Here is a 15,515-nt window from a genome sequence, read left to right on the forward strand (position 1 = left end):
CCCCTGGCTCCTGCTGAGTTCCTACCAGCAAACTAAATTTCTTATTTAGAGGAAAAAAGTCCAGTCTAGTTTATAATCACGGAAAGCTGTCAACTTCTAACTTATCCTGCATTTCCTCTGTGAAAAGAATCCTTTTCTGTGAATCACAGACTTCTCAAAAATTTTATAAAAATTAAAAYGAAAATTAAAACAAACAGCCATTGCAAGTGGTGATCCATTGTGTGTTGCCCCATCAGCCTTGTAACAGCAACAAGCATAGAGCCCCCAAGACACTACCCAGCATACAGCAAGGCTAGGCAAAAACCACCAGAATATAYGAAATGCAGCCTAAAGATCCTTCCTAAAGAAAAAAAATATGGTGATAGAGATGTATGGGGAGCTGCATAAACACAGCTGATAAACAAAGCATCCTTCCCACACTGGGGAAGAGATCCCACTAGGGCTGGCGCAGGTTTCTGCTGTTGAAGGCAAAGCAAGTGCAGAAGTCTTGTACCCAGAAACATGCGTAGAGGCACTCTGCGACACASCACTCTCCTATCTGCTAACAGCCCCTGCTCACTTCCCGCTCCACAGACTCACTCCTGAGCAACGATCAGTGTCCACTCGTCTGCACCCTACACACGCGCACTTCTCCATCAGAGGCAGCGCGGGACCCACACGGCAGCACCGCCGCAGAGCTGCCCAGCTTTGTGCTTTTCAGGCTTTGTMTAAAGCTCCCTGACACTTAAAAGCAGCACAACTGACATGCATAAAAGAAAGATTGCTGAGCCTTTTGTAGCCTTCCCAAGGTGAAAGCAATCTCTGTGCACRGTAATCATCAGGCAGGGAAAGCACCTGCAAACCAAAGTGGTTATACTGCAGTATGAGTTTTAAAAGGACTGGGCTTCACAGTTATGAGTATTTCAAGAAACCTGCTCATCTACAGTTTGGCAGCATTGTTCTGTATCTCYGAACACATTGAGAATGAGTTTTTAACATTTAAAATGGACCATATTGTTACTCCTGGTTTGTTTGAGGAAACAATGAGAATGGGATGTCTAATGTGGAGGAGGGGATGCAGCCAAAACATCTACAAAATTGCCCATTTTATACTTGTGTAGTTCAAGGTTAAACATTTCATTTGCACAAATTTCCAAGTCTCCCTTTCTCAAAAGCTGTGCCAGGTAATTAGAATCATTRTAACTATTATTAGACCATAATATTATTATAGTATTTTTGCTACACTTGACATCTGTTGGCCAATAGATTTAACTAGTACATAAGAAATAATTATGCATAGATTTCTTGCAAATGAGCACCAACACGGAAGACATTAGTGTTCTACGTTGAAAAAGTTAATTTTATGGAGGCATGCTTGAAGTAAAAATTCTAAAATTAACAGTTAAGCCTTTAAAAACTCCTGTTAAAKAAACCATTGAGTTTTAAATAGGCAGCTGTTAAAAATCACGATTTTTCTTTAGAGGTTTAATGATAGATACGTGGTTTGTTATCACCTTCAGCTCAACRCATGCATCTTCTTCCCACCCATACCAGCAATACAAAGGTTTCTAAAACACTTTCATGTTTCCTTTCCTCTCCATGCAGCAGATTTTTGAATTGGCAAAGATTCTGACTGTGCAGAGAACCAATATAATCAGGCTCTCTTGACCTGCTCATTGAAAATCCTGCAGAATTATCAATACATACACATCTAGAATAAAATACAGCTGCCTTCATCCCATGAAGCCTAAAGAGCTTTACAAACTGAACTACAGAAGTAATTTATCCATCACCAAGATTCAACCATACCTAGAGTGGAACACCGCCTTTCAACTGGTATTTAATTACAGTACGTAGCCTTCAGAGAGAAGAATCCAATAGAAACCACAGGAATGATTCAGGGAAGCAGAATTTTCTCCCTTCAAACTGAACTTTGGTCAGGGCATGCCACATCCGTATAAAAGTACTATTGGACTTTTCAAGAAAAACGTACCAGTCTCCAGACTCACCTCTCCCAACAAATGCTGCACCACAGCACACTCTGCACCTACCATCAGCCATGAAGCAATAAAAGGAGAACAAATAGGGTATGTTTTCTCCAGCACATGGACAATGTCCTTGAAGTGCAGCCTCAACTGGGCCAGGTACCTTGAGTTACCTGTCTTGATAGATGGGAGACATGAAAAATAGAGGGATCCTGACTGCACAGCAGTTGTCCTTGAATTCAGCAGGGCCCAAATTCCACCCCACAGTTACACAGGCATGACATGACAGATGTGCAAAGAAAGAAGACACTGCAGATTGAACTGCATTTCAGAATAGGACCAGCCTCTTAAAATTCAAGGAGCTGAACAAAGCAGCTCAGGAGTGACAAAACGTGGGGGCCGTCAGAGCTAATCATAGCTGGACAATGAGGTTCTCTCTAGTTAAACATATTTCAGTTAAAGTAATTCCTCTTCTTAAAGCTTAGTGTGCTCTGGGAAAGTGATCAGCAGAGCTCTAGTGGAACAAGTTATTCTGGAACTGCTCCCATAGGGAGACCCTATTTGGGCATAAAAATGATCGTAATTAATTATTCCAGAGCACCTCATTTTTATTCCAGAGTGGCATARCCACCTAAGGAGCTTTTTTAGAATTGCTTGAGTAGAATAATTTACAACCTTAGTCACATACAGACAAGCCTAACTCTCGCTATGGACYGCCTTGGGGACAATCAAAAGCGAGTAGGGCACTACGGACACAAATTCCCTATGTGCATGCCTCTGCAAAGTCATACCAAAGTGCAACACTACCAAAGCAGAGACACTTCGGCACCTTGTGTGCTGTGATCGTTAACAAAGCCTCTCTCAAAAGTTGTCCATTTCTCTTCTCCTCTCTTTCTTTGACCACCTCACAGCTGGACCCAATAGCTAGAATCTGCCTGTTCCCTGGGGAGCTTGCTGAGCAGCATCCCACCATGAAGGCTGCAGCTGGCTCTCTGGAGCAACAAAGGCTCAGAGTACAGCAGAAATGGGCCAACTGTAGCATAGATTCATCTTCTTGCAGCACTGACAGCCACAGCCTAGTGCTGCTGTATGGCTCCCAGGAAAGACTGCTTTCAGGGTAACTCATGGAGGAGAGCAGGACACAAGGAGGGCTGAGGGACCAGAGGATTGCCTCAGAGTGAGACCAGCCCAGGAGAAGCTTCCTAATGAGAAGCCCACCCTGCAGAACACAACGCCTGCTTGAATGAGATTTGTGAAAGCTCCTTAAAACCAACTGAGTGTTCAGAAACAGGGCACAAGTTCTCCTCTGCAGAGATCTGCCCATTTCAYCTCCAGACCAGCAGAGAGGAAGTAGCCTAGCTTTTCACTGTATTCATCTGACACTCTCTAAAGCAAACCAGTGGAAAACAGACTAGGTGAGCTCACCTTAATTAGGCACTGTGCTGTCTTTAATAAATAAATTAATTAAATTAAAAAAAAAAAACACCACAAAGCAATCCTCCTTCACATCACCGCCTGCTAAGAACAGCTACCAATRATTCCCTGTCAAAAAAAAGAAGAAAATTTCAAGTAGAGGCCCTGGTGGCTCTGACCAGATCTGCCTCTATTCAGCCTTTTCATTAATGGCCTGAACAATGAAAGAGAAAGTATCTTTATAAAGTCTGAAACGATGCCCAGCAGTTAAGTGCTGGAAGCACTCTGGAGGTCAGGATCAGAATTGATAAACTGAAGAAAAATTCCCTCCAAAAAAATAAATAAGAAAAGCAATAAACACAATGCAAAGTATTAAACTTGAAAAAGGGGGGGGGGGCAAATGCATAAATACAGCATGGGGAAAAACTACCTAGACAGAGTTAATGCTGAAAAAAATCAGCAATTGGAGTGGACTAAGAATGAAACATATGTTAGCACTGTGACTCCATTGTTCCAGCTGCAAAAACCTAAACATCACTCAGGGATTTAATAACATCTATAAAACAAGAAATTATTCCACTGTACTCAGCAGGGCAGAGCCAGAAGACAACACTGAGTGCTGGGCACCACCCCTCAAAAATACACAAACTGTCGAGGCTGGGAAACAAGAGGAGCAGGCAGTGGTGTAGAACAGGCAGCCCATGAAAAGCTACAGAAGGCTTTTTCCGTCCCTCCAGATTCATTAACAGCTCTCAACATTTAACCACTGTTTACAAGGAGAACCATCAACTGTTCTCCTTGTTCACTGAAGGAGAGAGATGGAAGAAGGTTGCTTAATTCACCGCAGAGAAGAGTTAAATAAGATGTCAGGCAGGCTAGGAGCAGGGGGAGTGTGGAATCACCTAAATAGGAGGTCAGAAGGCAACGTGCCAAGGCTAGCCTAAGAAAAGTCTTACTATTTTGCCAAGGCCCGTTGCTGGCCAGCCAGGTCTGCTGTGGGCTTTTCCTGCCTTCAAGAAACTACAGCAGTGCATCACAGCTCACCTTAAGTGTTATGGCCCAGGACCTACCCCTAGAGACACAGCAGCAGCAGCTGAGCACGCCAGGAGCCCGCAAAGGCACCGAGATGAACATGGAAGATCTTGTGCCTGGGGCTTTGTCAAAGTCCCCAGAGAACTTTGCCACAGATCTGCACAGCCATCCACCACTGGGCAGTCTGAATCTGAATATATATAATCCAGCTTCAAAACAGGGGTATGAAGACAACTTTTCYAGCCTTGTATTTGATTTCAGCATCCTCCATCTGGCCACTCTCACTCCACTACCACARCGACTTTTCAGAGCTGAGTTAACAGCCCTCCTTTCGCCAGAATACAATAGAGCTCCTTATTCTGCTGAAAGGGCAGAATACTGCTGTGGGTACACAGCAACGCAGAACAAGCATGGCCATACCAATTTCAGTTCATATTTCATTAGCTTTTACAAAGAAAACCATTCAGCTCAACTTGCCACCAAGCTATTTTGGCATGCTGCAAAAGGAGGGGGTCCTGGCCTTATCTGCTGGTGGAGAAGGGTAAGATTTTTTTCCATCTCTTTTAATCCCTAGTAGTTCCCCTGAGGAACAGAGTAGGCCAGAGCCTTGAAGAATCATCACCCAGGCCAGCAGGGAATCCTTTAACTACTTCAGATAGAATAATCTGAGGTAAGGATTATAAACATGTTGTAAGTATAGAGGTGCTCCTTGAAACAAGGTGTTTCAAAACCCAGCAGAGCAGCTGTGCCCGAGGAGCTGATGTAACACACACACAGCTGCACAAGCACAGAACAAAACCGACGGCTCTGCAACAAAACATGGAAGCAGAGCAACATCTACAAATCTTACGCAAAATTTGCGCTCAACTTCCAAGAACRTTAGTGTGTTTAGGATTCCACACTGCCTTGAGAGGCTGTTTTTTTTTTTGTTGTTGTTGTTTTTTTCTTTTAATCAGAAATTTAGGAATAGCCAGAAGAAATTCGGCAAAACCTTTGTGAGACACTCCATCTCCCTTCATATGGATGTTTCCCAGAAGATCCCTAATGTTGTCTCATTACTGATTTCAGGTGCTAACAATATCTGCATGTTAATAATAAATAATAACTAGCTTTATATAGAACTTATCAACAAAATACTTGACAAACCTTAACTGAAGCTCATTCACCTACTTTGAAAGTGAAAGTTAAATATTACCAAGTGGTAAGAGAGCTGAAGCAGRTTATGAAGGGCCACAGAGAGAGTCAACAGCAGAGAGGATTAGCACATATAAGATCTATGATCCCTGAATTTATTCCATTAATCCATTACCTTACAAATTTTCAGTGCATAATTCACATGCTTTCAATCGCACATGCCCAGCTTGACCAACTCTGTATTTAAGTAGTCTTCAAATTCCTTGAGAGATAAGAACAGCTAGAGAAAGAATGTGGGGGTGCTGAAAAATTACTTGAGTGCTTTACTATTCACACTAAAGAATGTCTCAGTAGTGAGAAGGAAGGTGGCAATACCTGTCTTTCATTTCTCTGGGGTATTGGGGCAGCTTTGCATGGTTAAGGGTTGTTCTGACAACTCATCTGGAATTGCCAATTTCCAACTTACTTCCACAAAACATACTTGTATGCCTTCAAATCTAGTAAAATACAGGCCATCTAGTCATCAAAACTAATAAATCAGCTCCTATAGAGCACAGATCCCAGACCTTGCAGAAACCATTCTCATTCCCGATAGCTGCACGTCTACACTGAAGCACATGGCAGCTATGCTGCAAGAGTCTTTGGGARAGTTCTCCAAATGCTTCTACCCAAAAGCACCTTGGAGGCTGCTGAGAAATACCAAAGTGGTCCAGCCTGGCCATTTTAAAGCAAGGTTGGAAAGAAAAGAAAAGAAAAGAAAAAAAAAAGGGGGGGGGAAGGAAAGAATGAATTCCACTCCCTAAGAATGCTCCTCCCATAGCAAAAATGAATTCAAAAGCACTGTACAGAGCAGAAACATAGTGACACCATGTTCAGTAAAAGACAGGGTGTATCATCTGCTTCGAACTCTTAAGAGACTTATCTGCACTTAAAAGCTCTCCTGCCACAGCTATGCAYCAAACAGCCACCTAACATAGACAGCTCTGTCAACAGGAATTCCTTTGCCTCTGCAGATTATCCTATTTTGGCAAGCAATTAAACTTATCTGTGAATTCATACTTTCTACCTCTAAAGTATATTGTACCAGGCTAATTTTATCAGCAAAATACTGAAAAATAAATAACTCGTCACAGAGATACCATGTCTAAAAAAACCTGTTAGGGCATCTTGAGAGATGGCTAGCATTGATTATTTGTGAAAGACGACTTCTAGTAAGAGTGTTAGTCAACCACTGAAGTTAARTATTTTATGGTAATATTCAATGTTTGTATATAAAAATCTCACTTGCTTAATTTTCACCCTCTTGCTTTGTGTACGATGTAATTTCACCTATTCTCTAGTAAAAAGAGCCATATGCAAGCTTGTACCAAAATAATTAAAACTATTAACTCAGACTTCCAGGTACCGAGTGGATAATCTGGAAGTAAAAATCCATTTCAATGGCCTTGAACTACACCAAAGGTGCTAGAGCTTGAAGTCAGCTGCTGTGGTGCGCCGGACAGAACCCAAACTTCCTGCATGTTGAACCTGCATTCAGAAACCTTCAGTGCAAGGGACCTAGTCTCTGCAGGCACGGSAGTCCCATGCTTAGAGCTCTTACGCAGACAGACCCACAAGTGAGCAATCTACTCCAATTAATTTTTTGCATAGGCAAAGGCAGCCTTCCAGGCTAGCTAGGCCCTCATGTGAGCAGGAAACATGGATGGGCAACACTCTCCCCTCACCCCAGCAATTTTTTGGCACCACTGCTGCCACACACAAGCCACATACCTCAGAGGACACAGTGGCCTGCGTATTTTGGTCAAAAGAAGGAGGGAAAAAAAAGTGGCTGCACTTACTTCCCCCCCACCCTCCTCCCCAGAACGGGCCACAAACCCTGACTGAACTCACGGCAAGTTGCTTTACACCCTGCCTGGCTGCCAGCACCAGCGCCCAGCCCCGCATCCCTGCCCGGGGCCCCTCGTACCGGGGCGCCCGCCAAGCCCGGCCCARGGCCGCCCCCGCCAACCGCCGCGGTAACGGTCGCAGCGCGCGCCGGCGGGGGGGGCAGGGTGGGAGGCAGGAGGGGGAGGGAGAACACGGCTGCGCGCGCTCTACACCACGCACGGCTCGGCAGCGACCCCCAACCCATGTGGGAGGGCACCGGCAAAACCCACGCGCCGCACTCACCGCTCCGCACTGCGCACGCTCCGCTCGCCCCCACCCCCGGCGGCACCGAAACGCCCCCCTGCGCCAATCCGCGCTGGCCGCATCGCCGCGGCCCCGCCCCCGCGCCGGGCGGCCGTTGGGGCCGTTGGGGCGGGGCCGTTGGGGCCGCCCCGCCTCAGGGTGGCGGGGCGTAGCAGGCGGTTGGAGGGTGTTCTAGGCCTCTCTGTGTCTCACAGCTCTGTATGGCAGGTGTGAAGTGTTAGGARCAGCAGGGTGACAGGGCTATTTAGGGTGACAGGATACCCGGGATGAGTGGGTGGGGATGGGACACAGGCATAAAAGTTTTGTGAAACAGCTCTTGGCAATCCTGTCTCTACCTCCACTAAAGGAGGATAAATCCGAGCCCGTGGGCCTCAGCCGTTTTGCCAGAGTTCTTAGCGAGACAGCCTAGAACAGTCTTTAACAAACAGAAAATCCCTCTTTCACAGCCATGTTCAACCCAGGGCAGCGGGGAGCAGAAGCCTTAAAGAGCTGCTTGAGCAATCTGTGGCAATTGCTTCTTGGTATTCAAGAGACACCTTTGCTTTGGGCAAACAGCCTATGCTTGACAACAAATATCAATCCCATTACAGCAGCAGAAACCCAGTCAGACTGGAAATGATTGACTAATTACATTTCAGTATTAATTGGAGGGAAATGGTTAAATAAAGTACTTTTCCAAATGATGTCTATGTTCTGGGGACAGGATGGTGGCCTGATGCCAAAGCTAGCTGCTTGCTGACAGATTTTTGCTTGTTGGTTTAGCACTCAAGAGTTTTCCCTTTCACTGTGTCTGTGCTGACTCCAAATACTTGAAGTTTTGCTTTGGTCATCTTGCATCATCCCACTGACTTATATTAGACCACAGAGATCACTCGTCATCTTTGGGCACCAGCTGTGCAACAGCTCATCCTAAATCTGTTTAACCAGCAGAAGGAGAGGGAGGGAGGCAAGTAAAAGASCTAGTGTTTGCTCTTTGCAGACATCATTGCTTTGCCACGACATAGCAGGCACCAGTGAGCACAGTATTGCAGAGCACACTGCTGAAGGACAGCTAAAGGCATTACACATTAGCCCTTATATGCTTATTGCATAGGAAAAAAAGAAAGAAAAGGATTACAGAAACAGTTAGGAGCCAGAAAAACTGTTCCACAGCTGCTACCTGGTACAGTGTAAATCCTGCTCTGGGGGTAGGGGCCCAGGGCAGCGGGTATCTCAAGTCCCCTGCCATCCCCTGYGGTTGACGGGCTGCGGGGAAAAGAGGAGGAGATGTTTGCACATTTGTGCATCAAATACAGCCAGCCTGGCCCATCATGTCTTGCCTGCCACCGGCTGCTTTCACCTCAGATCTGTCCCCTTTATTTTTCACACTTTTTGAGGGAGATAGTGAAGTTTCAGGTAAATAAAAGGATGTTAATTCACAGTCTTGGCACCTAAGGTCCCTTGGACCGCACTGAAAAAGMGGTGAGAAAGTTGGACTGGAAGGCACCTGACCTGCTTTTCTTCCGCCTTCTCCAGACAGGGCCACAAAAGATGTGAGCCCACAGGAGGCCTGAAGATCCCTTCTGCTGTGGGATCGCTGCTCCTAAGGACGCAGCAAGGCACTGACTCACAAGCAACGGCAGGTTAAAATCAGGTGGCCAARGCATTTCCCATCCCTCTCTCAGAGGGTGCCTGTGGGGAGAATCTGAGCCACAGATCTGATGCCAGTCAGACCGAATCTTCCACACGCCAGGGTGTTCCCTTCCAGTGACAGGCATACTGGAATACACAAGACAACAGAAAAGCCACAGCCACAAGCTCCATAAACCCCTTCCCAGACAGTGTCTGCGAGGGATTGTCAGGTGCCTAGATATCTGTGGCTGATTGAAGCCACAGGAAAGTACTGCACACCAGGAAACATCCAAAAATGCCCTCCCAGTCCCAAAATTACTGCTGCAACACTGATAATGTCTACAGCTTGACTGTGTGCTTAATACTTGTCTGTGGGAATTATCCAGTGAAGRATGCACACTAACACAACAAACAACAACTGACCATACACCTTTCTGTGATGTGGTGTAATGGGACTCATCAGGTGCTTCACAGAGGAAGCTGTGCACTTTGTCTTTTGGGCTAATAGCAGCTGGATGAGTGCACGAGTCACCCATGCACCGTGCTTTACTGCCAGAGCTCACAAAGAGACCCAGGAAGAAAGGCAGTAATTATTTTCTCCACTGCAGTCTTCCTTATTCTACGTCTTCCCCACAGCCCAAGCAGTGAGTTCTTGAGCTGAGCTGCWGGTTTGCATCTAGCAGTTGTAATTTGTTTTATTTTTTACAGTGTTGTTCATGCAGGGTCTTCATGAGTGAGGCTGAATTTGCAGCATTAGTGCCTTGGACATCAGCCCTACCATGAGTACTGCCCAGCTCTCCAAGAYCTCCTTGCCACCTTGGCCTGTGGAAGGGCTTTTTTCTTCTTTGTTGTATAAGGTGCATAAGCAGACAGAGATTTGAGGGAAAAGAGCCAGGACTGTTACATTTTCTGGCACCCCTTATTATATCAGCACAGTAAAAGTAAGGACAGAATGGATTCAGGCAGAAGAGAGGTGAGAAAGCTGCATGAGGAATTTATGAGCAAGCTTTACCAAGGTATAAGCCTCAGAGTTGCCACTAAACACCAAAATGGCCGGCAGCAAGGCTGAGATGCTTCAGCAAGTGCACTGCAGGCAGGATTCCAGTCCTCATCATTTTCTCTCAAACCTCCTGTGTTTTGTGCCTCCTGTTCCTGGAGTAAGGTGATGGATTGTATTAAAATCTCAACTTTCATTTAAAGAAAATGAAATGTTTTCAATCTTTCCTGGTTGGATATAAACACCTCAAAATCAGAATCCTGAAGGCTCAAAATGCAGAAAGCACATAAAAAGCGCTCCACAGATTTATTGGGTTTTAATGCCATGATTTTTCAGGCACCTGCATGATTGCTGGCAGGACATAACTCCCGATTTTCGAATGCTCAGGGCTGAAAATACTGTGATACTCGAGCCTTTTCCACCTGTTTACTTTGACACTCTTGGCACCCTTGGCTCGTCAGAGCTGTGAGCATTGCCATCAGCTCAGGATGGGGCTGTTGTTCCATACTGGCAGCAGCACATCTGAGGACCAGGGCTGAGAAAGAGTCAAGCCCTCTCTTTTAGGCATGACAGAAGGAGCAGTAAGACCCCTTCATGCAACCAAGCCCATGGGCAGATGGCACGGGCAGGCTTCTCGTGGCCCTGGGCTACCCAGCAGGGCAGAGTTTGCCTGTCCATCTCTGCTTACAGACCCAAGACCTGGGATGCCACTTGCAGATGTGGAAGCAGAGACCCTTGTGGAAGTGGTCAAAAGCAGGACCCCCATGGAAAGCAAGGGGAAAGGGAGTTCATGGCACTGCATTTGCGTGGCAAACTGAGGGTTTCTGAGCAAGACAAACTGGACTCCAGGCATGCTCTTGATATAAGTAAACCTGATCGTGCCACGTACATAAATGCCTTGCCTCTCTGACTTCTCAGCCAAGAGCAAATAGCCCTGCAAGGCCCCAAGTGCTGACTCAGGCACAAGAGCTTCTCCACAGAGTCTTACCTGTATTGCAGCTTAGTTGCAATGCAGCAGCGCTCTGCCACTCTGTCCTCACACCTTGCAGAGGAGCTATGAGCTTCTGCTTTCTCGACAGTTGTTCTCTCTGACCTGGAGATCTGGGACATTTTCCCTCTGTGAGGTGCTGGATCTCAAGCTAGTTTGGCTGCTGACTCTTTTCATAATGGCTGACCAGCTTCTTCCACGCCTTTTGGAGGCACTTTGTACTGGACAAGTAGCTTGACAGAGCTGGATGTGATGGCAAAATGTGGGGTCTAACACTCTTTCATCCCTTCCTTGCAGCTCCAGGGAATGCTGCTCCCCATCCTTGGGCAGGAGCGAGCCTTGGCCAGAGGAAATAATTGTTGTGTTGCAGATGAGAGATAAAGAGTAAAATTTGGGCAGCAAGTGTTGTGGGAACATCAGCAGGAGGTGAAGAGCTTCTTTGCATAGACTTAGCTCTCCTATTTATTGGTGTTTTCGTGGAAATTTTTTGGAGCATTAAGAATAATAAAGTTCTCCTTCTCCCCAGTGGGGACAGGTCTGGCATAAAACATAGATCCAAATATTCCTGAGCTTTCAGGAAAGGGAATGTGCTGCAGTGATGGCTGCTCTGGTGGTGTCTAAGCTCAGCTTTTGAGTCTGGCTCCTGTTGAAGGAGCCCAACCACAGTCGTCAAGCCTTTTCCCTCCCCAAGGTACCAGGCCTAACCCTGCAGATCATCCCAGCCACTCCTGCAGGCCTGCAGCCTGTTCTGTGCCTGTGGGGCCGGGCTCGGTACGTGCATGTGTCTCTGTGCCTGGAGCATTGCTCTGATAGAGCCTCCTCCCAGAATGGCTTGTTTAACATCTAGATCTTCTAAATGGCACCAGTTAAAATGGTCAGCAGTCACTCGCTGGGGTAACACACACAATCAAAGCCATCAAATATTTCTTAAGACCAAAGACAATCTTCACCAGCTGGAGCATCTGCCCTGTGAGGAACGGCTGTGAGAGCTTGGCCTGTTTGGCCTGGAGAAGAGAAGACTCAGGGAGGATCTTATCAAGGTCTATAAGTACCTGAAGGGAGGGTGTCAAGGGGATGGGGCCAAACTCTTTCCAGCTGTCCTATGCGACAGGACAAGAGGCAATGGGCAGAAATTGAACCACAGGAAGTTCCACCTAAACGTGAGAGGGAATTTCTTCACTGTGAGAGTGACGGAGCACTGGAGCAGGTTGTCCAGAGAGGTAGTGGAGTCTCCTTCTCTGGAGATATTCAAAGCCTGCCTGGCTGCAACGCTGTCTAACATGCTGTAGGTGACCCTGCTGAGCAGGGAGGTTGAACTAGATGATCTCCAGAGGTCCCTTCCAACCTTACCTATTCTATGATTCTATGATCTGCCACAAGGAGCACCATCAACAAGTGGCATATTCTCCAGGGAGACATTGCCATCTCTATTTGCCAGACTTGGCCACCTAAGAGCTCTGCCCTTTCCCCAGTCGCCCCCCCTCGCTCCTATCCATCCTTCTCAAGCTTTAATGGAGAGTTCAGGCCCATGCTGTGCTCCCTCTGCTCCCCTGGCACCCTAGGGGAAACAAGCACATCTAGGCCAGATGCTCTTGGACATTGCATGCCCCAGAGCAGAGCTTTGCTTTGGGTCAGTAGCTGCAGGAAAAGGTTTGTGTTCAAAAATACGAAATCCAGCATCCAGTAAATGACTGCTAGGATCAAGGCTTCATCTGATTTCCTTCCCCTTGAGGAGGGAGCATGGTCCTGTGCTGGGCTAAAAGTGCAGGAGGCTGTTCCTCCGTATCGGTCGCAGAGCAGGGCTGTGCCATGTCCTGCGGTGCAGGGCAAGGCGTGCAGTGCGGGGCTGCAGAGCAGTGCCTGCCAGCAGTAGGGTGCTGGGGTGATGCTGCAGGCAGGTGTTCGCCAAAGAAACATTTTCCTCTCCCCCCAGGAAGCTTCTGCTGCAGTGTGGTGGGCTATGTGGACCCCTGGGCTTGTTCTCATCACAGGAGAGGAACATTACTGCATTCTCTGGCAACACCAGACTAGTCACACTGTCTGGAAATCACTCCCTCATGAAAGAGATTTAAAAAATACACTCTGCACTGTATTATTTTTTTATTTTATGATTAAGCTCTTCAACAACATTGGTTTGATCTGATGGGACAGAGTTTTTCCAAAGGTATTGAAGAAGATGTGTGTGCAATAGTAATTTAGGTCTGGGAGTAATTTTTCATCAATGTACTTAAAGACAATCACAGCACTAGGAGGGAGGCCTAATTGTGGAGTTGTGTAATTAGTTTTTATGTCACTGCAATTATTCTGTTGGCTACATATAAAGAACATGGCAAAATGCAGCACTTAATTTTAAATCAAGACTTGATTCTCTTTTAGGAGGTAATTGATGTTGATCACATCACTTCACAGTGACTGTAAAATGTACTATTTAGACTGTAAAAGGATGGAGAAAGGGCCTAACCAGATAGGTAATTGATGGATCACAGGCTAGATTGGTGGGAGGCAGCATTAATCCATCAGATGTCCATTCTCCCTGTTTCCAGGTACTTTGGGGGCAACGTTAATGGCCACGAGTGCTAACAAATGTAGAGCTGCTGATCCACACGGCCTCAGCATCACACATTGTGGTGAGCAGCCACTGCTCCCTGCCCCCAAGCAGCATGGAAAGCTTGGTTCCGCGCTTAAAATAATGGTATAAAAGTTCACCTACTCAGCACCTGCCCTCATCAATAGCTTAATAGCAGCATAGGCCAAGGCTAGTGATAAAATCCCCAGTGCTGGCACCACTGCACAATTTACTGTTGCACCCTGCGTTTCACTTCGCGTTTTGGGCAAAAGTGACAAGAAAGTCTCCACAAAAGCCTCAGTGGAAATTGAAACAATTCGCAAGGCCTGGAAGTGGCTCAGTGCCATAACTCATTTCAGAGTTGCTCAAAAGAGCGGCTTTCTTTAGCAGAACCCTCCAACAGGAGAATATCAGAGGCACTTTTCAGCTTGTTTCACGGGGCTCAGCCGCATTCCCCTCATTTCTTGGTGTCACTCCCTCACCCCATTTCGCGCGGGCCACGGGGAGAGTGGCCACGCTGCTCCCAGAGCAAGCTCTGTGTTTGCATCTTCCAGAGAATTGACAAGAAGAGAAGTTGAGTCAATAAAACTTTTCCTTCCCTTTACGGGCAGCTGTGATTACTTGATTTCAATGAATATTCGCAAGTGCTTTCATCAATCGCATGAGGGCGAAGTGCTGCTCTCCCTCTGGTGTGCTCCATGCTGCTGCTGGGTGAGCCTGCACAGCTGGCCAAGCTGCAGCAGCACCTCGAGACCAACCCAGTGCCCTCCGCATCATGTATCCAGCTTCCCCATCAAACAAGACACGTCAATTTGCCCTGAATTTGGTCTGAAATGGAAGTAGTCAGCTGGTTCTGGATTCCCCAGACACTTAATTAGACACTCAATTTAACTTCAGAAGCAAAATAAAAATAATCGGTTAAGAAACACTTAGTGGTAGTATGTAACTGGTCTTTTTTTTCCTGCTAAAGTACTTGCAAGTATCTTTTCTTGTGAGGAGACCAGGAGGAAATGCATGCACAGCAAAGGCAGGTGCCTGCCTTTGCTTTTGAAGCACAACTACAAACAGCTGATGCGCACCCAGGAAGAGAAGGGTTTTGTGTCCATTTTATGTCCAAAATTATCAATGAAATGATTTTTGGCCAAGGTCAGAATTAATGTGGTTGTGCTGGGAAAGACAAGGGGGGTTCCGGGATGGTGGGACCAGGTCTGAACTCCCAACATCCCGCTGAGCTCTGCTTGCTGGCCCAGCACCCATGCCAGGGCCACTCACCCTCCACAATCTCCCTGCCACGTCTACAGCGGTTGTGTTGTCCTCTCTAGCAGGATTTCAGTTCTCATGGAAAGATGCAAGGAGAGGCCGCTCTTCAGTGACAGGAGCTTTTTGCGGAGAGGAGAGGTTGTTGATCTTTCTGAAGGTCTGCCCTGACCTTTGCTGGAGGTTCGATCCCCAGCCAAACCGCTTTGATCATCAACTGCTGGTCCCGGCTGTGCTAAGCACACAGAGTCTCTAAGAAGAGATAACAGCAGTGAAATAATTGCTGGTTGTTGGTGCTTGGGAAGATTACATGCTCACAGTGTGGTGGAACTGAGCGCTTGGAGTCGTGCCTATAAATCACCT

At 46.6% G+C, this 15,515-nt stretch overlaps 1 protein-coding gene across 2 annotated transcripts in view; it reads right to left on the reverse strand.

Moving 5' to 3' along the window:
* Positions 1-7,747, reverse strand: part of SIL1 (SIL1 nucleotide exchange factor) — a 113,877-nt gene extending 106,130 nt beyond the window's left edge. The window contains exon 1 of one of the 2 annotated variants that reach the window (XM_085307774.1): positions 7,713-7,747. The gene's annotated coding sequence lies outside the window, so the exon portion shown is untranslated. Of the gene's footprint in view, positions 1-7,433; positions 7,478-7,712 lie in introns of those variants that run through there. The other variant, XM_085307777.1, reaches the window with a different exon arrangement.
* Between the last annotated feature and the right edge of the window lie 7,768 nt (positions 7,748-15,515).

This window comes from Rhea americana, unplaced genomic scaffold (genome assembly GCF_003343005.1).
Source record: "Rhea americana isolate MKP2758 unplaced genomic scaffold, rheAme1 scaffold_264, whole genome shotgun sequence".
NCBI lineage: Eukaryota > Metazoa > Chordata > Aves > Rheiformes > Rheidae > Rhea > Rhea americana.